We start from the raw sequence: 17,721 nt of genomic DNA, 5'->3' as shown, positions 1-17,721 counted from the left end.
CAGTTTTGACTTCAGTCTGCCACTTTTCCAATAGAGGAATACTTGTTCATCAAAAACATAAGGCTAATCTTTTATCTTCTCTCACCACTTAGCAACACACAGACAATATACAGTGGAATATGCTATTGTCAAAACCGCAAGGTGATCCATTATATTGCCAAGAACATCAGAATTTGGCAGTGTGTACAAATCTGTACAATTCCTCTTACTTTGCATACTTTTATTCTGTTTAAATTAGTGATAGAAACTAAACAATTCAAAGAATTCAAGCTCCCACCCACTCATCTCCCTTCCATCCACTAGATAACTTATTCTTGTACCCCCTCTATGTGACCCTTTGCCTCTTCAGGGTTGTGCAAAATGTCTTCATTGTCACCATGAGTACAAAAGTGCATGTAGGCATAAATGAACTTAACGAATTGCACTAAAAACTACATTCTGTATCATATAACAGTGTAGCATACTCATTGTTCTAACTGTTTTAGAGAAATAAATATAACTCCACTCTGAAGTTTGCAGTTAAAATCCATCCACTTCCTTTGTTCCTTGTTTTGCAGCTCTGGTTCCACTTTTGGACTCAGATCCAGGAGGAATCTATCCTTAATTCTCATCCAACCATCTCAGTTCTGATCTTATCATTAACCAAAGTGATGTAACTACCTCAGGCACCAGATTCTGGGTGATAAAGCTTCATCTATGCAGCCTGCTAAACTTCCCTGATGTCTTCAGATGTGATGGAGACACTGTCCCAAAGTCAGTAATGATGAATGCTGGAACTGCCAGTTAAGTTGGCTAATGTATAAGGAATAGTATGGGAAGCACTATCCTGTAATTTGTCTCAGACATTAAAATGTTTTGGATTGTCCTTGAAGCAACTTACAACCTTCTTTGACTCATCACTTATGGTTAATCATCACAGGTCAGTTCAGTGAATCAAGTGTGAGTCATCACAGTGACAATGGAACCAAGTACTCAGAAAGGTGATGGTTCTCCTGGAAGTAGAGCCATCTAGAAAGCCATCTGCTGGGATGCTTGAATTTGGACCCTTGCACTGAGGAGAGGGTGGACTCAATGGCCTCTTCCAATTTGAAGATTTAATGATCAGGAGGCAATTAACAAAGAGATATAGGATGATCCATATGTGAAGCAAGTCTTTGCTGTCAACTAGCCCTAGGTGATACTACAGGGATTAAATCTTCATGCATCTCCCAGCTAAATATCCAACACTTCTGGTACTGCTAAAATGACTCAACAACAATATCTCTTTTCAGCTATTAAAGCATTAGTCATTTTTATTGGCTGTATGTTAATGCCCTTAATGTTGAAAAATGTCCTCCCCCAGCCTTCATCTCTCTCTCTCTCTCTCTCTCTTTTGTACTGCATATCAACCTCCCACTCATTCCCAGTGAGATAGCTTTGGTTCATAAATGATTGTCTTTCAATTCTCTAATAGGAGGGAAAGTTCAAATTAGAACTTGAAACATTAATAATTCATCCACTGATCTCCATCTAATATTTAAGGGATCAGTAGCATAAACAAGTTTAAGTGAAATATCTGTATAAGATCTTAATTGTCTTATAATGGAAATAACTTTTCCTCTAAACCAGAGAGAAACCTTGCGGCTACTGAATTTCAATAAGAACTGGGCAAGGGGTGTATATAAATGCCCTGTCTTTCATTTGAGAACCACTTCTCCAGCAGTTTGCAGCCTCTTTAGCTTTCTATGCTTCCATTAAATCCCAAGGAATTACAGAATTCCTTCCCTTTGACTTTTTCCAGGTGGGAAGTACAAGAAGTCAGGGAGACTTTAGAGTGATTTTAAAAAAAAAATGTGTCCCCAAAAAACATATTACCAGCAGCCACCCTTCCAAAATAAAGTAAGTTTAGAAAAATGACTAGGGGAATTTCAAGGGGAAAAAAAAAACAAAACCCTTCCATCACCCTGAGAAGGATGTTGAACACAGAAACCTCTTTCACAGAGGAAAAAAATGGCAAGACAAGATTTCAGCACGACATTAAGTTGAAAACAACTCCTCCATTCTCTTAAGAATATATGCTTCTGGAGTATGACATTTACTTCATTTGATGCTTCACTCAATCCTTCTTTGAAGGGAAGGACCCTTTACACCCTTTTAATATGTTCATCCAGCATTAAGACAAATGGATCCATGATCCAGGTTACTAAGACCTAAAGTAAGAGTCCGCACCCCATAGTCTGAATGAGCAAATATGATCAAAACACAGAGGCAAACATCTACCTATGGTTAGAATTCCAGATATTGGACTTTGGATACGTTGGATCAGAGAACCCGGGTAATGACCATGGCACTTTTTCCTGCATTAGAATAGCCTATTTACATAGCAAAATAAATAATAAACCCAGAAATTGCTAATAAGTTTAGAATGTTTGCTGACAAATTCTGGGCATCATCTTCACTTCCCAAAAAATGATTAATTTTATCAGACTGAAACTGGCAGAACTGAATATGCCAAACACCTCTTTCAAAGTAAATACTCTTATATATCTATCTGGAGTTCACTGCAAGATTTGCATTTTATACAACTTTAAGACTACAATTCATGTTTTATTTATTTGTTTGTTTGTTTGTTTGTTTAAATTTATTGGCTACCCATCTCAAATGGACTCCTGTTAGGAATCACATGTATGAGAATTATAATAAAAGTGGACAAGTGACCAAATATAATAGAATTATAGATTATAAAGGATGTATTTTCACATTGGCCTTCATACAAGGTGCACAGCTATTCATATCTGTAAGCACGTAAACTTTATGTCTTAGACACACATACATAAAATACTCTATTCACTTTAACTTATATTCAGAACCCTTCTTCTATCTTCCTAAGCAAGTTTATATTCAATGAAATAAGTGTTTTGCAGAATGAAGGAAAATGCAGAGATCCTTTCAAAGGATTCCATGTGATTCCAAGAATAGTTTACTCACAGGAAAAAAAAATCTATATAATAGCACATAGACATATATTATTTAGTAGAGAGCCACTTGATCTTTTTGGTAATCATTATCCTATCTATGAATACACTCAGCCACCATCATATGAAACATTTCACCCTTTTCATTGAGGCACCTATTTAAAACAGGGGTGAAAAATGTGACCTGGGCGGTCAGATGTAGTTAGCATTTGTGTGTGTGTGTGTTTAAGAAGAATGAGACCTTTAATGGAGAATATTCCATAAAATGGGGACACACAAGTCTTACCCAGCTGACGATATGGAGGAGGCACTTACAGTGGAACCTCGGGTTACGAACACTTCTGTTAACAAACTTTTCGGGTTACGACCAGCTCCAGCCGCAAAATTTTGCTTCGGTTTGCAAACTCCGACTCGGGGTACGAACAGGATACGCGGCCATTTTCCCTCCCATGACATGGACCGGGGCCATTTTCTGCCCCTGACACGTGGTCCGCGGCCATTTTCTGCCCCTGACACGTGGTCCGTGGCCATTTTTCTCCCCCGACATGTGGTCGTAGGGAGGGGGACTCTCCCTCCAAGCAATAGCCGCTTCCCTGTCCTCCATGCCAGAATGGATTAACGGTAATTACATTGAACCTTATGGGGAAATTTGCTTCGGGTTACGACCAATTCGGGCTGCGACCAGAGTCATGGAACGAATTAAGTTCGTAACCCGAGGTACCACTGTACTGTTTTAATCATTTCCTACTGTTGCTGCAGTTTTTTTAAAGTTTTGTGTAGTTTTTTTAAAGTTTTGTGTCACTGGAGGAGGAGGGCCAAATTTGTTGGCCTTTGGAAAGGCCAAAACACAAGCCACAACTGCATTAATCCTGCATCTGTTTTGCTTGCATTTTAAAGAAAATGAGTAGGGGGGCATCCAGTTTTAACATTATGACTCTGGGTACTCTGGAAGACCCCAAAAAAGCCCAGTTTTCTAGAACATCATATTGTGGGAAGTAGATTTATGAGTGGATAAAGAAGCTTTCAGTACATGTGGCATCTTTACTTCTCCAAAATACAGTTCCAGAGTAAGAGAGAAAGCAGGCAAGCTTGCAATTCAGGGCATAGATTTTGAAGAGTATACAGACATAATACTTGCTCTGGGCCTGAGTTATCTGCACCTGGACCCAGGGGCTGACTGTAGGAGTAAATGCAAACTTTTTCCCTGACTGTTGCTCTGCACTGCTGAAAATGATAAAGTGTTACCCTAGTGTGCATTCATAAATTTATCTTGATAACTGCCTTGTTCCTTGTCCTTGACCTCTATTTTTAATAAACATGTTGTTATTTTAAATAAGAAAGAATTGAATAGAAGCTGGCATGCTTAAAAAACAACATGAAACATCATCTTTATTTGCAACAATGTCTTAATCCCTCGCTCAACCACTCCACAATAGTTATCCTAAAGGCATTCTTAGAAAATGTAAATGGACACCTACAATCCATTGTTTTGTTCAAGAATAGGCTCTGTGATCTTTCTAGGAAAAAAAGTGTGTTTGTTGGAGAGTAGTGAGAGAGGCAATGAAAGGGAGGGAAGAACCCCAATACTGTAATCGTTTGACAGATGGGCATTTTATAATCATCAGACATTTTGTGAAAGTGAATCCCCTGATAGCAGTCATTTTGTGCTTCCAACATTCTCTCAAAATTCCAAGTTTGAATGTGACAAAGATTGTTTCTGGTGGAATTTGCAAAGATCAAATTTCCTAAGATCCCTAATACAAACTACAGTGGTACCTTGGGTCACGAACTTAATTCGTTCTGCGACTCTGGTCGCGACCTGAATTGGTCGCGTCCCGAATCAAATTTTCCCATAAGGTTCAATGTAAATACGGTTAATCCATTCTGACCCCTATGAATTTGGTCGCCAACCGATTTTGGTCGTGACCTGAATCAAATTTTCCCATAAGGTTCAACATAAATACAGTTAATCCATTCTGAACCATATGTATTTTTTTTTAAAACCACAAAAATATGACCCAAAGTACAGTACAGTACAGTATGAAGAGAGAGAACACTAACCTTGCTTGGGGCGTGGAGGACAGGAAGGCAGATGGGGAGGCGGTTATTGTTTGGAGGGAGAGTCCCCCTCCCTACAGGAAGCCACAACCATGTGTGTCAGCAGGGAAAATGGCCACGGATCCTGTTTGTCACCCGATGCGGAGTTTGCGAACGGAAGCAAAATTTTGCGAACAGTGCTGTTCGTGACCCGAATTGGTCGTGAACAGAAGCATTCGTGATCCAAGGTACCACTGTAACTGATTAAAAGAACAGCAAGGTATTCAGATTATGTTACGAAAGCATTCCGTTGTTGTTTTTTTCACAGTTGCCACTCTATTTTTCAAAATGCAGAAAGCCAGGTTTAAGTAAGGCATGGCATTAATGCTAGTTACCAATACCTGTAGGAATAGCACCTAAACGTACGTTAATCCTGTGCCTCTACGAGCTGCAAAAATATGGTTCTGTCGGTTGTATTTCATTCTATACAGCAAGGATTGCATTTTTAACAGCTTAGGTGAATTACTGGGTATTATGTTAATGCACAGATGTTTATACAAAGGTATGTTTTCAAAGCTATAATAAGATGATATGGATAATCAAATAATCCAGCAAATGTTGGGGATATGGCTTTTTTCATTTGCTGTATTCATTTTTATGCTTCTGTCTGCATTTATTCTGCTTAATTGGTTTTTGTATTATTTTATGTTCATTTGTTATTTGTATTAAATGCATATGGGCTGTGCAATGCTTTGGACCATGCAGGAAAAGGAACACCACACCCACCTGAAACTCTTTAAAGCAGCTGCATCTTTTCCTGGGATCATGTGACTGCCCAGACATTGCAGCTGTTGTGTGATCCCAAATGAAGAGACAGTAATTTTTAAGAGTTGCAGGCAGGCACTATTTTTACATCCCCATATGCTACATAGCCCTTTTTTTTGGAATCAGATCTGAAGCACTGCATAGCCCTAATATTTATGCATTTCTAAGGATACTTTTATATTTAGTACCATGCAGAATTTCTATCATCTAGTTAAGACAAATATATTTAATATTCTCAGTTAATGCATATATTTAAAAAGCATTGCTATGCTAAAAAGGACTATGAAAAAGAAACTTCAGTTATACAAACTGCAAGACTGTTTCACACCCTGACATTTAACTAGTAAAAAGAAAAGACTTGTTCAAAGTAAGATGAACTTCTAGTTCTTTATGGTCACTTTATGGTCCTAAGAACAATATGGAGGGGATACTGACTTCTTGATTTAGTTGGTAGGACGTTGGTATTTGCTGGATGCCACAAAAGAAAATATCTTAGGCTTAAATGCTCCTAAGGTTTTTTTGCCCTGCCTTATGCAATGTATACCCAGATAGAAAAAGGGTCAGTGCTAGAGACACATTTTGCAGCATTTTGTGGTTCAATATCTGAAGGGAGAAAAAACTTGGAGAGTTTTTCTCAATCAATGTAAATCAGGATTTGGCAAAGTGTATATATTGGACTGTAACTGCTGTAATCCTTGATCTTTGCTCATACTGCCTGGGGCTGATTGGAGTTATAACTCAAATTATTGTGGGAGTGGGCACAAAGTTGTCTACTAAAGTGTAGATGATAGTCATTTCCATTTTATCATCCTGGGTAAGGTTAATGGGTAATGAACTTTAGAAGCCAAGTCAGCTGAAAAAAAATGATGCATCGTTGAATACAAGCATTTATCAAAGAAAGGGGTATCAATAGAAGAGAATATATGTAGCTCAGGGTTGAACCGTGGAGTCCTTGGGGTTCTCTGAGCTTGGTTGTTTCCTTGCAGATGTTTCATTACCTGGTTAGGTAACATCTTCAGCTGAAGATGTAACCTAGCCAGGTAATGAAATATCTGCAAGAAAACAACCAAGCTCAGAGAACCCCAAGGAATCCACAGGAAGGGGTATGTTGAAAGGATAATGTATCAACTTTTATCTCTTTACAACACCCTAAATACAATGTTTTACACCAAGGGGAAAATACCACAGAAACAAAGCCTGTCTGCAAAGAATTATTTGATTTTATCTGCTTTTTAAGCCAAATCTTAAGCACACACACATCCAAATAACATGTGAGTGAGAGAAAGCTAACTGGGGCTGAATCATTGCCGCAAATCAAATCTCTCTTCATTCTGGAGTACATAATGAAGCAATGTTTATTTCAATCAGAACAAAATAACATTTCTACTTGAAATAATATAATAAAGCAATGTCCATTTCAGTTAAAATAAGGTATCTGAAACACAACAGTCCTTTTAAAGTAACAATGGCTATCCAAACCCTGGACCACAGTCTCCAGTACCCCATAACCCACAATTTTTGTTTGTATATGTGCGCTGGTCCCCCATGTCCCACCCACTCTCCAATATTTGCCAGTCAGGGTGCAAAAGCAAGTTGCCTTTCCCAACATCTAGAGTGCAATATTTGTTGTTCTTCAGTCATTAAGTTGTGTCCGACTCTTTGTGACCCCATGAACCATATCACACGAGGCCTTCCTGTCCTTCACTGCCTCCCTGAGTTTGCTCAATTTCATGCTTATTGCTTCAGTGATGCTATCTAACCATCTCATCCTCTGCCGTCCTCTTCTCCTTTTGCCTTCCATTTTTCCCAGCATCAGGATCTTTTCCAAAGAGTCCTCTCTTCGCATTAGGTGGCCAAAGTATCTGAGCTTAAGCTTCAGTATCAATCCTTCCAATGAGCAGTCATGGTTGATTTCCTTTCAGATTGACTGGTTTGACCTTCTAGGACTCCAAGGGACTCCTAAGAGTCTTCTCCAGCACCACAATTCAAAGGTGTTAATTCTTTGGTGCTCAGCCTTCCTTATAGTCCAGCTCTCATAGCCATACATTGCTATTGGAAAAACCATAGCTTTGATTATGCGGATCTTTGTTGGCAAGGTGATGTCTCTGCTTTTTAATATACTGTCTAGGTTTGCCATAGGTTTCCTCCCAAGGAGCAAGCGTCTTTTAATTTCATGGCTGCAGTCTCCGTCTGTGGTGATCTTGGAGCCCAAATAAATAAAGTCTGTTACTGCTTCCATTTCCACTCCTTCTATTTGCCAGGAACTGATGGGTCCAGATGCCATGATCTTAGTTTTTTTAATGCTGAGTTTCAAGCCAGATTTCGCACTCTCCTCTTTCACCCTCATCAAGAGACTCTTTAGTTCTTCTTCACTTTCTGCCATTAGGGTGGTATCATCTGCATATCTAAGGTTGTTGATATTTCTCCCTGAAAGCTTAATTCTGGCTTGTGATTCTTCCAGTCTGGCATTTCTCATGATGTATTTTGCATATAAGTTAAATAAGCAGGGTGACAGTATACAGCCTTGTCGTACTCCTTTCCCTTTTTTGAACCAATCAGTTGTTCCATGACTGGTTCTAACTGTTGTTTCTTGGCCCACATACAGATTTCTCAGGAGACAGCTAAGTTGGTCTGGTACCCTCATCTCTTTAAGAATTTTCTGAAGTTTGTTGTGATCCACACAATGAAAGGCTTTTGCATAGTCAATGAAGCAGAAGTAGATGTTTTTCGGGAACTCTTGTGCTTTCTCCATGACCCAGCGAATGTTGGCAATTTGATCTCTAGTTCCTCTGCCTCTTTGAAACCCAGCTTGTACTTCCAGTAGTTCTCGGTTCACATACTGCTGAAGCCTAGCTTGTAGGATTTTGAGCATAACCTTGGTAGCATGTGAAATGAGCGCAATTGTGCAGTAGTTTGAGCATTCTTTGGGATTGCCATTCTTTGGAATTGGAACATAAACTGACCTTTTCCAATCCCATGGCCACTGTTGAGTTTTCCAAATTTGTTGACATATTGAGTACAGCACTCTAACAGTATCATCTTTTAGTATTTTAAATAGCTCAGCTCAAATACTGTCATCTCCGCTAGCTTTTTGTTAGTAATGCTTCCTAAGGCCCACTTGACTTCGCTCTCTAGGATGTCCGGCTCAAGGTCAGTGACCACACCAGCATGGACATCAGGGACATTAAGATCTTTCTTATATAGTACTTCTGTGTATTCTTGCCACCCCTTCTTAATCTCTTCTGCTTCTGTTAGGTCCCTGCCTTTTTTGTCCTTTATCATGCCCATCTTTGCACAAAACCATATCTTGAAGAAATCTCTAGTCTTCCCCATTCTATTGTTTTCCTCTATTTCTTTGCATTGTTCATTTAAGAAGGCCTTCTTATCTCTCCTTGCTATTCTCTGAAAATCTGCATTCAGTTGGTTATATCTTTCCCTTTCACCTTTGCTTTTTGCATTCCTTCTTTCCACTCCTATTTGTAAAGCCTCATCAGACAGTCATTTTGCTTTCTTGCATTTCTTTTTCTTTGGGATGATTTTAGTTGCTGCCTCCTGTACAATGTTACGGACCTCCATCCATAGTTCTTCAGGCACTCTGTCTACCAGATCTAATCCCCTAAATCTATTCATCACCTTCACTGCGTACTCACAAGGAATATGATTTAAGTCATACCTGAATGGTCTAGTGGTTTTCCCTACGTTCTTCAATTTAAGCCTAAATTTTGCAATAAGAAGCTCATGATCTGAGCCACAGTCAGCTCCCGGTCTTGTTTTTACTAACTGTATAGAGCTTCTCCATCTTTGGATGCAAAGCACATAATCAATCTGGTTTCGGTATTGACCATCTGGTGATGTCCATGTCTAGAGTAATCTCTTGTGTTGTCGGAAAAGAGTGTTTGCTATGACCAGCTTGTTCTCTTGACAAAACTCTATTAGCCTTTGCCCTGCCTCATTTTGTACTCCAAGGCCAAACTTGCCTGTTATTCCGATTATTTCTTGACTTCCTACTTTAGCATTCTAATCCCCTGTGATGAAAAGTACCTCTTTTTTTGGTGTTAGTTCTAGAAGGTGTTGTAGGTCTTCATAGAACCGGTCAACTTCAGCTTCTTCGCTATCAGTGGTTGAGGCATAGACTTGGATTACTGTGATGTTGAATGGTTTGCCTTGGATTCGCACTGAGATCATTCTGTCGTTTTTGAGGTTGTACCCCATTACTGCCTTTCCCACTCTCTTATGAGGGCTACTCCGTTTCTTCTAAGGGTTTCATGACCACAGTAGTAAATATAATGGTCACCTGAATTAAATTCACCCATTCCCATCCATTTTAATTTGCCGGTTCCCAAGATGTCAATGCTGAATCTTGTCATCTCATGTTTGACCACATCCAGCTTGCTTTGATTCATAGATTTTACATTCCAGGTTCCTATGCAATACTGTTCTTTACAGCATCAGACCTTCTTTTCACTTTGAGATACATCCATGACTGTGAGTCCTTTCGGCTTTGGCTCAACCGCTTCACTCTTTCTGGAGCTACTTGGAATTGCCCTCCGCTCTTCCCCAGTAGCATATTGGCCACCTTCGAACCTGAGGGGCTCATTTTCTGGCATCATATCTTTTAGTCTTTTGACATTGTCCATGGGTTTTCTTGACAAGGATACTGGAGTGGGTTGCCATTTCCTTCTCCAGTGGATCACGTTTTGTCAGAACTCTTCTCCATCTTGGGTGGCCCTGCATGGCATAGCTCATGGCTTCATTGAGTTACGCAAGCCCCTTCACCATGACATGGCTGTGATCCATGAAGGGGACTGTGCAATATACAGCCCTGTTTTTTGTGCCCACCATGATGCCATCATAATGGCTATGATTAATAATCTTCCCCTGGTATGAGTTGGGGTGAGGAATCATGTCATACTGGGCTACTGTCACATACCAGAAGTCGTATACACACCACTTGTTGATAAACATTACATTAATGGATTTAATATGCTAATGAAATGCTGATGTCAGAATCAGTTAAAGAATGGAATGTCATTTCATTTTTAGATACAGTTGCATATAAAAAGGTACTAGCTGAGGTAGTTAGACTATCAGAGAAATTTCAGATGAGGGAACTTGAAAGAAAAAAGCAGAGAGGCAAAAGTTATCGGGGGGGAAAATATTGAAATTACTACTGCTAAGAGGAGTGAGGGGGGAAAGAAAAAAACCCAGCTATTTCATTTGAAGGTACCACTACAGCAAGCTGGTTCAGGGTCCACCTAAGGGATATAGTTAGGGTTAGGGTTAGGGAGATCTAACCCTAACCCTAACCCTGTTGGGTAGGCAATAATCAGAAGGGAACAACTATTAGTCTACCCAGCTATTCCTTTGAACAAACTAATCTGTTCTATCAAAAATCTATGTGGAACCAAACTCAGTCAGTTTATGAATCTAGACAGGGAGGAAAAGAGGTTAGAAGGGGAAGGATTTAGTTAAAATTTTAATAAAGCATCAGGGAGGGACATCTGGCCTTTATTTTATTTAGTTGTTCCAGCCTGTTCACTCTTCTTCCTCCCATTTTCTATAACTCCTGCATAGTGTTTGCAGCTATATCTATGGAAGCATGTACAAATAATATCAGAATTTTACTTATTTCTGTCCTTAGTTGTTTTTTTTTAAATAAAGTGATATACTGATCCTTTAATTGCGTCTCTGTGCCATCTGACTCTTATAGCACACTGTTTATGATTTTTTTAAAGTTTGCTTTGCTTTATTTTCCTGAATAATAGTATTGATTTTAAGGATAAAGAAGGAATTCTTCTTGAACAGAAGTTGGAAAAGTGATTGAGTGATTATGTGTGATCAAGTTGTTTTTACTCCTAATGACCAGATAGATAGATATTCTCCATGACGATCTATCCCTAACCTGTTCTTTCAAGTCTCCCAATGGTGCACTCACCACTGGTGTAACTAAGTTTGTCCATCATGCTGCTGGTCACCTCCTTCTTCTCTTTCCTTTCACCTTTCCCAGCATTGCAGCCTTTTCCAGAGAGCTGGGTCTTCACATAATGTGTTCGAAGTAGGATAAGTTGAGCCTGGTCATTTCTGCCTCAGGTGAGAACTCTGGGTTGATTTGTTCAATAAGCAATCAGTTTGTTTCTTAGCTGTCTATGGTATTCTCAGAAGTCTTTTCAACAGCAAAGGATAAAGCAGGAATTCTTCTTGAATAGAAGTTGGGAGAGCTATACTATACCACACTGGCTTACTAGCATTAGGAGCTTTCTGATTTCTGTGATAACATCTGCAAGATCATGAATCTTTCAGATAGATTTCTCACTTTAGCACTTACCACAATATTATGTTATATTAGAATAATGGATTGCTTTGTTGTTGTTCTTGAGCTGAATAACAATAGGTTATTTATTTATTTGTTTGTTTATTTCGAATTGTATAGCCACCCATTTCAAACCAGTGACTCTGGGCGGCGAACATTCATAAAAAACAATCAAAACAGTTAAAACACAATACAAAAAAAAAAATTAAACTTGAGAGTATCTTACCACCATTACATTGGCTTTGGATCTGAGCTAGCCTACTCATGGCAAGAATGGCTAGGAAGAGCGCTGCACCATAGAAATCCTGCTGCTGCTCCTAGGGTCCTGCAGACAGTGATTGGGGGTTTCTATCTGCCTGTTTTTCTGTTGGCTTTGTGTGGAGCTAGTTCTATGAAGGACTTGCTGGCTTGGAGTGGTCAGATGCCTCTGGTGAGACCATCAGGGTTTCACTCTGTTCATCCAGTTGTGGTTTTGCAGTTGTGGTTTTATATGTTGTTGTTGCTTATGGAGTTGCTGTTTGTCCTACCAGAGTGCATTATTCAGTGTATGACTATGTATGCTGGTGTTTCCTGGGGGGGTGGGGGGGAGATAGAAAAGACTGTATAATGAAGTGATCTGAGGCAGGTTAGAATTGGGAATATGAGGAAAACTCAGGTTAGCTGCTTTTGTGTGTGGGGAGGGGGGTCACTTTTCTATGTCTCAAGACTGGACCTGCCAGCCAGGCTGCCTTTTTATAATTCTGCTATTACCTGTCATGTGGTTCCATTATAATATAGGGCCATCTTGATGTGTTATTACTAATATGGGTAGATGGTTTCGATTGTGGACTTGATACCATCCAACTTTGCCTCACTGGGTACTTGGTCTCATATGAGTCTAGACTGGAGCAATGGGGGTGGGGTGATGCTGCTGTCATCTAAAGAGATCCATTCTTCCAATAAATAAATAAATAAATGTTGGAGGTGAATTTCCAATGATAGTGATTCTTCAGCACCTCATGACCTACTGTCCACAGAACTGATTTGTAGATAGAAAGTTAAGGGTTTACTCTGTCTTTCTTCTTTGCCTGTCATCCTGCCCATTCTCTATCTAAGAGACTGCTAATTGTAGGTGACTATCTTCTATCTTTTTCACCAGCACGCATGCATACAGCACATGGTCTTTAATTTGCTTCTCTAATCATTCCTTAGGTCAGATTTCTGTTCTTTGGAAAGCTTGCATGCACACACAGAACAGGAAATCCTTCTATTCCAACATCATGAGGCCTCGGTCTACCAGCATCCTTCAGAGTGATGAAAGCAGCATTGCAGCATCACAATACAATCCTTGCCTCCCCCCCCCCCCCCCATCTGTATCACACTATTGAATGCATGCACCAAAGGGGCAGAATTTCTGTCATGACACCATAAAACATTCTGGTTGAAAACTTTTTTCAATGTTCTGATGAAAGCATTGAAAGCCTCCAGACACCACTGGCTTGGTCTCAGGCCAGAAAGATAGGACAAGGATGTTCAGTTTCTTGAAAGCTATTTTTAATCATCCTCCCAAAGATTATAAGGCAAAATAAGATCTGATATTATCTCTATTGAAATTATGTGATTTCGAAAGCATACTTTCCAGTTTTGAATATCCTTCAAACCCACTTTTAAACTTTAGTCACTCACCATGCCAAAGACATTACTTTTAACAGTGCAGTTAAAGTTGAACATGGCAGATAAGGACAATTGCAAAAAATGCAACTAAAGGTGAGTATGGCAGGGAAGGGCTAAGAGAAAAAAAGCCTCTGTGGTGCCCCCCATCCTGTGGGGCCCTAAGTGTGTGCTTATTTTGCTTCATAATTAATCCACCCCTGGGCTGGTTCATGTATTGTAATACCATAGAATTGGAACAGGGCATTTAGGCCACTGAGTTTAATCCTCTATTCAGGGCTAACATCTAAATTAAAGTATCCTCTATAGATGATTTTACCTCAATTTGAACACATTCAGTGAATAGGAGCATATTCCCTTTGGATATTTAGTTCTACTGTCAAACTGCTTTAATTGATAAGAAGTTTTTTTTTTCCTAATTTTCAATCAAAATCTGCCTTCCTGCAGCTTAAATCCATTATTCAGTCTTTTGCGCTCTAGAATGATAATGAATGGATCTTGACCTTCTGCATGACATCCTTTCCGGTAACACAGAACAGTGCTATCTTATCCTCCCTCCGTCTTCTCAACACTAAACGTTTTCAGGACTTCATTTTTAATCCCTTTATCATTGCTGTCCCTTTTCTGAACCTGTTCCAATTTGTCTGACCCCTTCTTGAAATATAATACCCAGGACCGGACACTGTTGTTAAAGTGGATTTTACAAAAGCCGAATAAAGTTGAAATATACTTCTGATGATTTGGAAATTATACTTCTGCTGATGCAGCCCAAAATGGGGTATGCGTGTGTCTGTCTTTTTTGCAGTCACATAACACTGCTGACTCATATTCAGTTTGCAAGTTGCCTACTGTTGCAAGATATTAATTGAAGTACTACTATCACTAAGCCAAGTACTCTATGCCATACACCTGGGTATACCATACAATTTTCTTTCAGTTCTCTAAGTCAAGATCTTTTCATCTGTCTCTGTTAAATGTCATCCTATTATTTTCAGATTATTTCTCTAATCTGTTGGTATCATTTTTAATTATATTTCTTTCTTCTAGCTATTAACTTTCCCTAGCTCTGTGCCCAATATTTAGTCAAATTTGACGGGCATTGCCCTTACCATTTCATCCAAATCATTAATAAATATGTGAAGGGTATAGGACCCATGACTGAACTTTGCCCATCTTGACTATTCAGATCTGGAAGAGGGAGACTGATGAGGTAGAACTAAAGTGTAATTCTAATCCTACCTCCATGGTCTGCTTTAAAGAGTCTTTTTATGGGATTTCAGTTTGGTCCTGTGGTTGCTAAATAATGGAGTCTTGCAAGGGTCTACTCTGTTAATCTTATTGTTCAAGAACTCAATGAAGCTGCTGATTGAGGTTATCAGAAAATTTGCAGCTAGTGTTGAGTAAAACAATATGTGGATTGGTGACACATAGGTCTGAATTTGAGTGGTCTCCAACTCTAAACCTGATTTTATTTTCCTTGGAGAAGCAAGCTCATAATTTTGATGTACTCCTGAGTTTCTCTGTGCCTCACCTTAGGTGCAGATGACATTAATATTCTGAAGTACAATTGGCTCTAAAACCTCATGGATGGGTATCACCAGACCACAATAGTGTGTGTTCTGGGACCATCTTGTTTAGATTAATGTAACACTTTCTACATGCATCTTCCATTGAAGACAACTCAGCTAGTGCACACTGCAGGTCTGATGGTGTTATCTGGAGCATCCTTCAAAGACTACATAGCACCAATCCTAAAACAATTTCACTGCTTGCCTAAATATTATTTTCAGACTTCATTTTTTTATGATAGATTTACCACTATGAATCTGATAGTGGTAGTTTCTGATCATTGGGAATGCCCTTTCCTTAAAAGCCAAATTGGGACTAGTATTTTCTGCCTTTCAACATTACTTCAGTTTTTCTTTTTTAACTCTTGCATTTGGGATCTGACATTGACAGCCTGACAATGTTTGTTGTCCCTTAAATTGTACTTTCTTGGATTATTATTATACAGTTTATTATTATGTATTTAAAATTAAATTATTATTTATTACACTTGGCTTTATTGCTTTCTCTTGCTTTCTATGGACTCTACCCAGGAGGAAGTTTCTCTGTTCTACTGTACGGTAGAGTAAGTGGAGTGACATAATTATGGATGATATCAGTGGTACCACCATCATTATTCCACTGTTATACTGAGAAGGGTCTTTTTAGCTGCAGCTTTATATGCTGCCTAAAGGAACACTTTGGTACACTTTGATCCTAATAACTGAGGCAACTGTAAGAAAAGCTTCCTGTATTTATTAATATAACTGAAAATAACAAAACCCTTCAAAGCATGGGGCATTATGGCTGTATTTATGCTGGAGATGAATCATCAGTCAGAAATATTGCATTAGCTCCTGTTGGCATGCATCATCTCCAACAGTAATAATTTAGGACCCCACAGGTCAAAAACAGAGAGCCTGTAAGTGGTGAGCTAAATCCTCCTCCTCTTCCTCCTCCTCTTCCTCCTCCTCCTCCTCCTCCTCCTCCTCCTCCTCCTCCTCCTCAGCATCAAGCAGAAGATTTGGGGGAGGGGGGGTAGATTAATGGATTCTTCCTTTTCCAGATTTACTTTCAAGAACCAGTCACGTACTGAATTAAATACACCAGAATATCCAAATAGCTTCTGGGTGATATATTTTGCATTGGAAAATAGGAAAGAGGAGTATCGATCATGGTAAGTTATCTTTTAAATTTAAATGCTTGCAGAAAAGAATTTGTTGTGTAACATTTTAAAGAAGCAAAACAAAATGCCAAGGAGGAACTTTGTTGTCACTTTTCATCTGCCCTAACAAATAGATGTTCAAAGAAAATCTCTTTGGCAATTCCAAAAATTATTCTGCATGTATTTCACTGAATTTTTAATTGCTTGTTAGAAGTTGGTCCATTTATGTTCTCCCTTTCTCACAATAATCTCTTCATCAGCCTTACATTTCCTTTTTTCTTAATATATGAATTAATCATAAATTAATTCAACCAAATACCCTGAATTAGGAGCATGCAACTTCTGTTGGTCTGGAGACTGCACTGAGCTTTGTGCAGGATATCGAGAGTCATACTTCAGTGGATGAGGCTAGCATCCTAATTGGACCCAATTTTGAACTTCATAAGGGGTGTAATGAATGCCTTAAGCCCATGCATCATTCCACTCACACATTTGGCATCTTAAAATCATGACAAACGCAAAACACCGAATTTTCTTTGGAGGATTTTTGAACATGTCCGCTCCAGGATGCTCTAAAGATATCAAAGGGATACTGATGGGCAATCTGTGGCCTGAGAAGTGCATTTATACACTTTGTGCTACTATGTGTATCACTTGGACAGTGTGGAGGAAGGATCAAATATTTCGGTATGTCTCCACCTAATAAAATAACTGAAAATAGAAGCAAAACATTAAATTAGGAACCTTTCCTCCCTACTTTACTTTTTAATGGAAGAGCCAAGAGATTAAAAAAAAAGTTAAGCATTCAATGTGCAGTAAATCATTAAAATTATTTGACACAGCAACAAATGATTATTGAGATGCTGCTAAGTTATGTGCCCCAGCTCTCAGCAACTTTCAACATTTTCTTGTTCCCCATTTTAATTCTGAATATAATTTCAAAGAGTCTATCAAATCTTCCTCTGCCATCTTCTAACTTTGAAAAGCATCCTTGCAGCGAAATCTGATGCAATGTGTTGCTCTTCTCCCCTTTCTTTCTGTTTCAAGACATTTTAATAACAATAAAAAGAAAAATGGATAATGATATACAGATATATATTCCTCTTTTCCAGTAAGTAAGTTAAAATAAGGGATATTTTTCTTTTTGACAATGATTGACAATGAAAAATAAAATTAAGGCATGGTGAGGCAAAACTATAACTTTTGGCCATCTCTACTAGATATTTTTCCAGTCA

The 17,721-nt window shown here is 38.9% G+C and overlaps 1 pseudogene; it reads left to right on the top strand.

Moving 5' to 3' along the window:
* The first annotated feature begins 16,367 nt into the window (after positions 1-16,367).
* The window catches only part of LOC148214750 (uncharacterized), a 63,467-nt pseudogene continuing 62,113 nt past the window's right edge, over positions 16,368-17,721 (top strand).

The sequence above is a fragment of the Python bivittatus genome, unplaced genomic scaffold (genome assembly GCF_059951505.1).
Source record: "Python bivittatus isolate LINGU-HERP-01145 unplaced genomic scaffold, Pbiv_v1 ctg000590_np1212, whole genome shotgun sequence".
Lineage (NCBI taxonomy): Eukaryota > Metazoa > Chordata > Lepidosauria > Squamata > Pythonidae > Python > Python bivittatus.
Note: the sequence above shows the minus strand (reverse complement) of the source record. Positions and strands in the feature narration are given on the sequence as shown.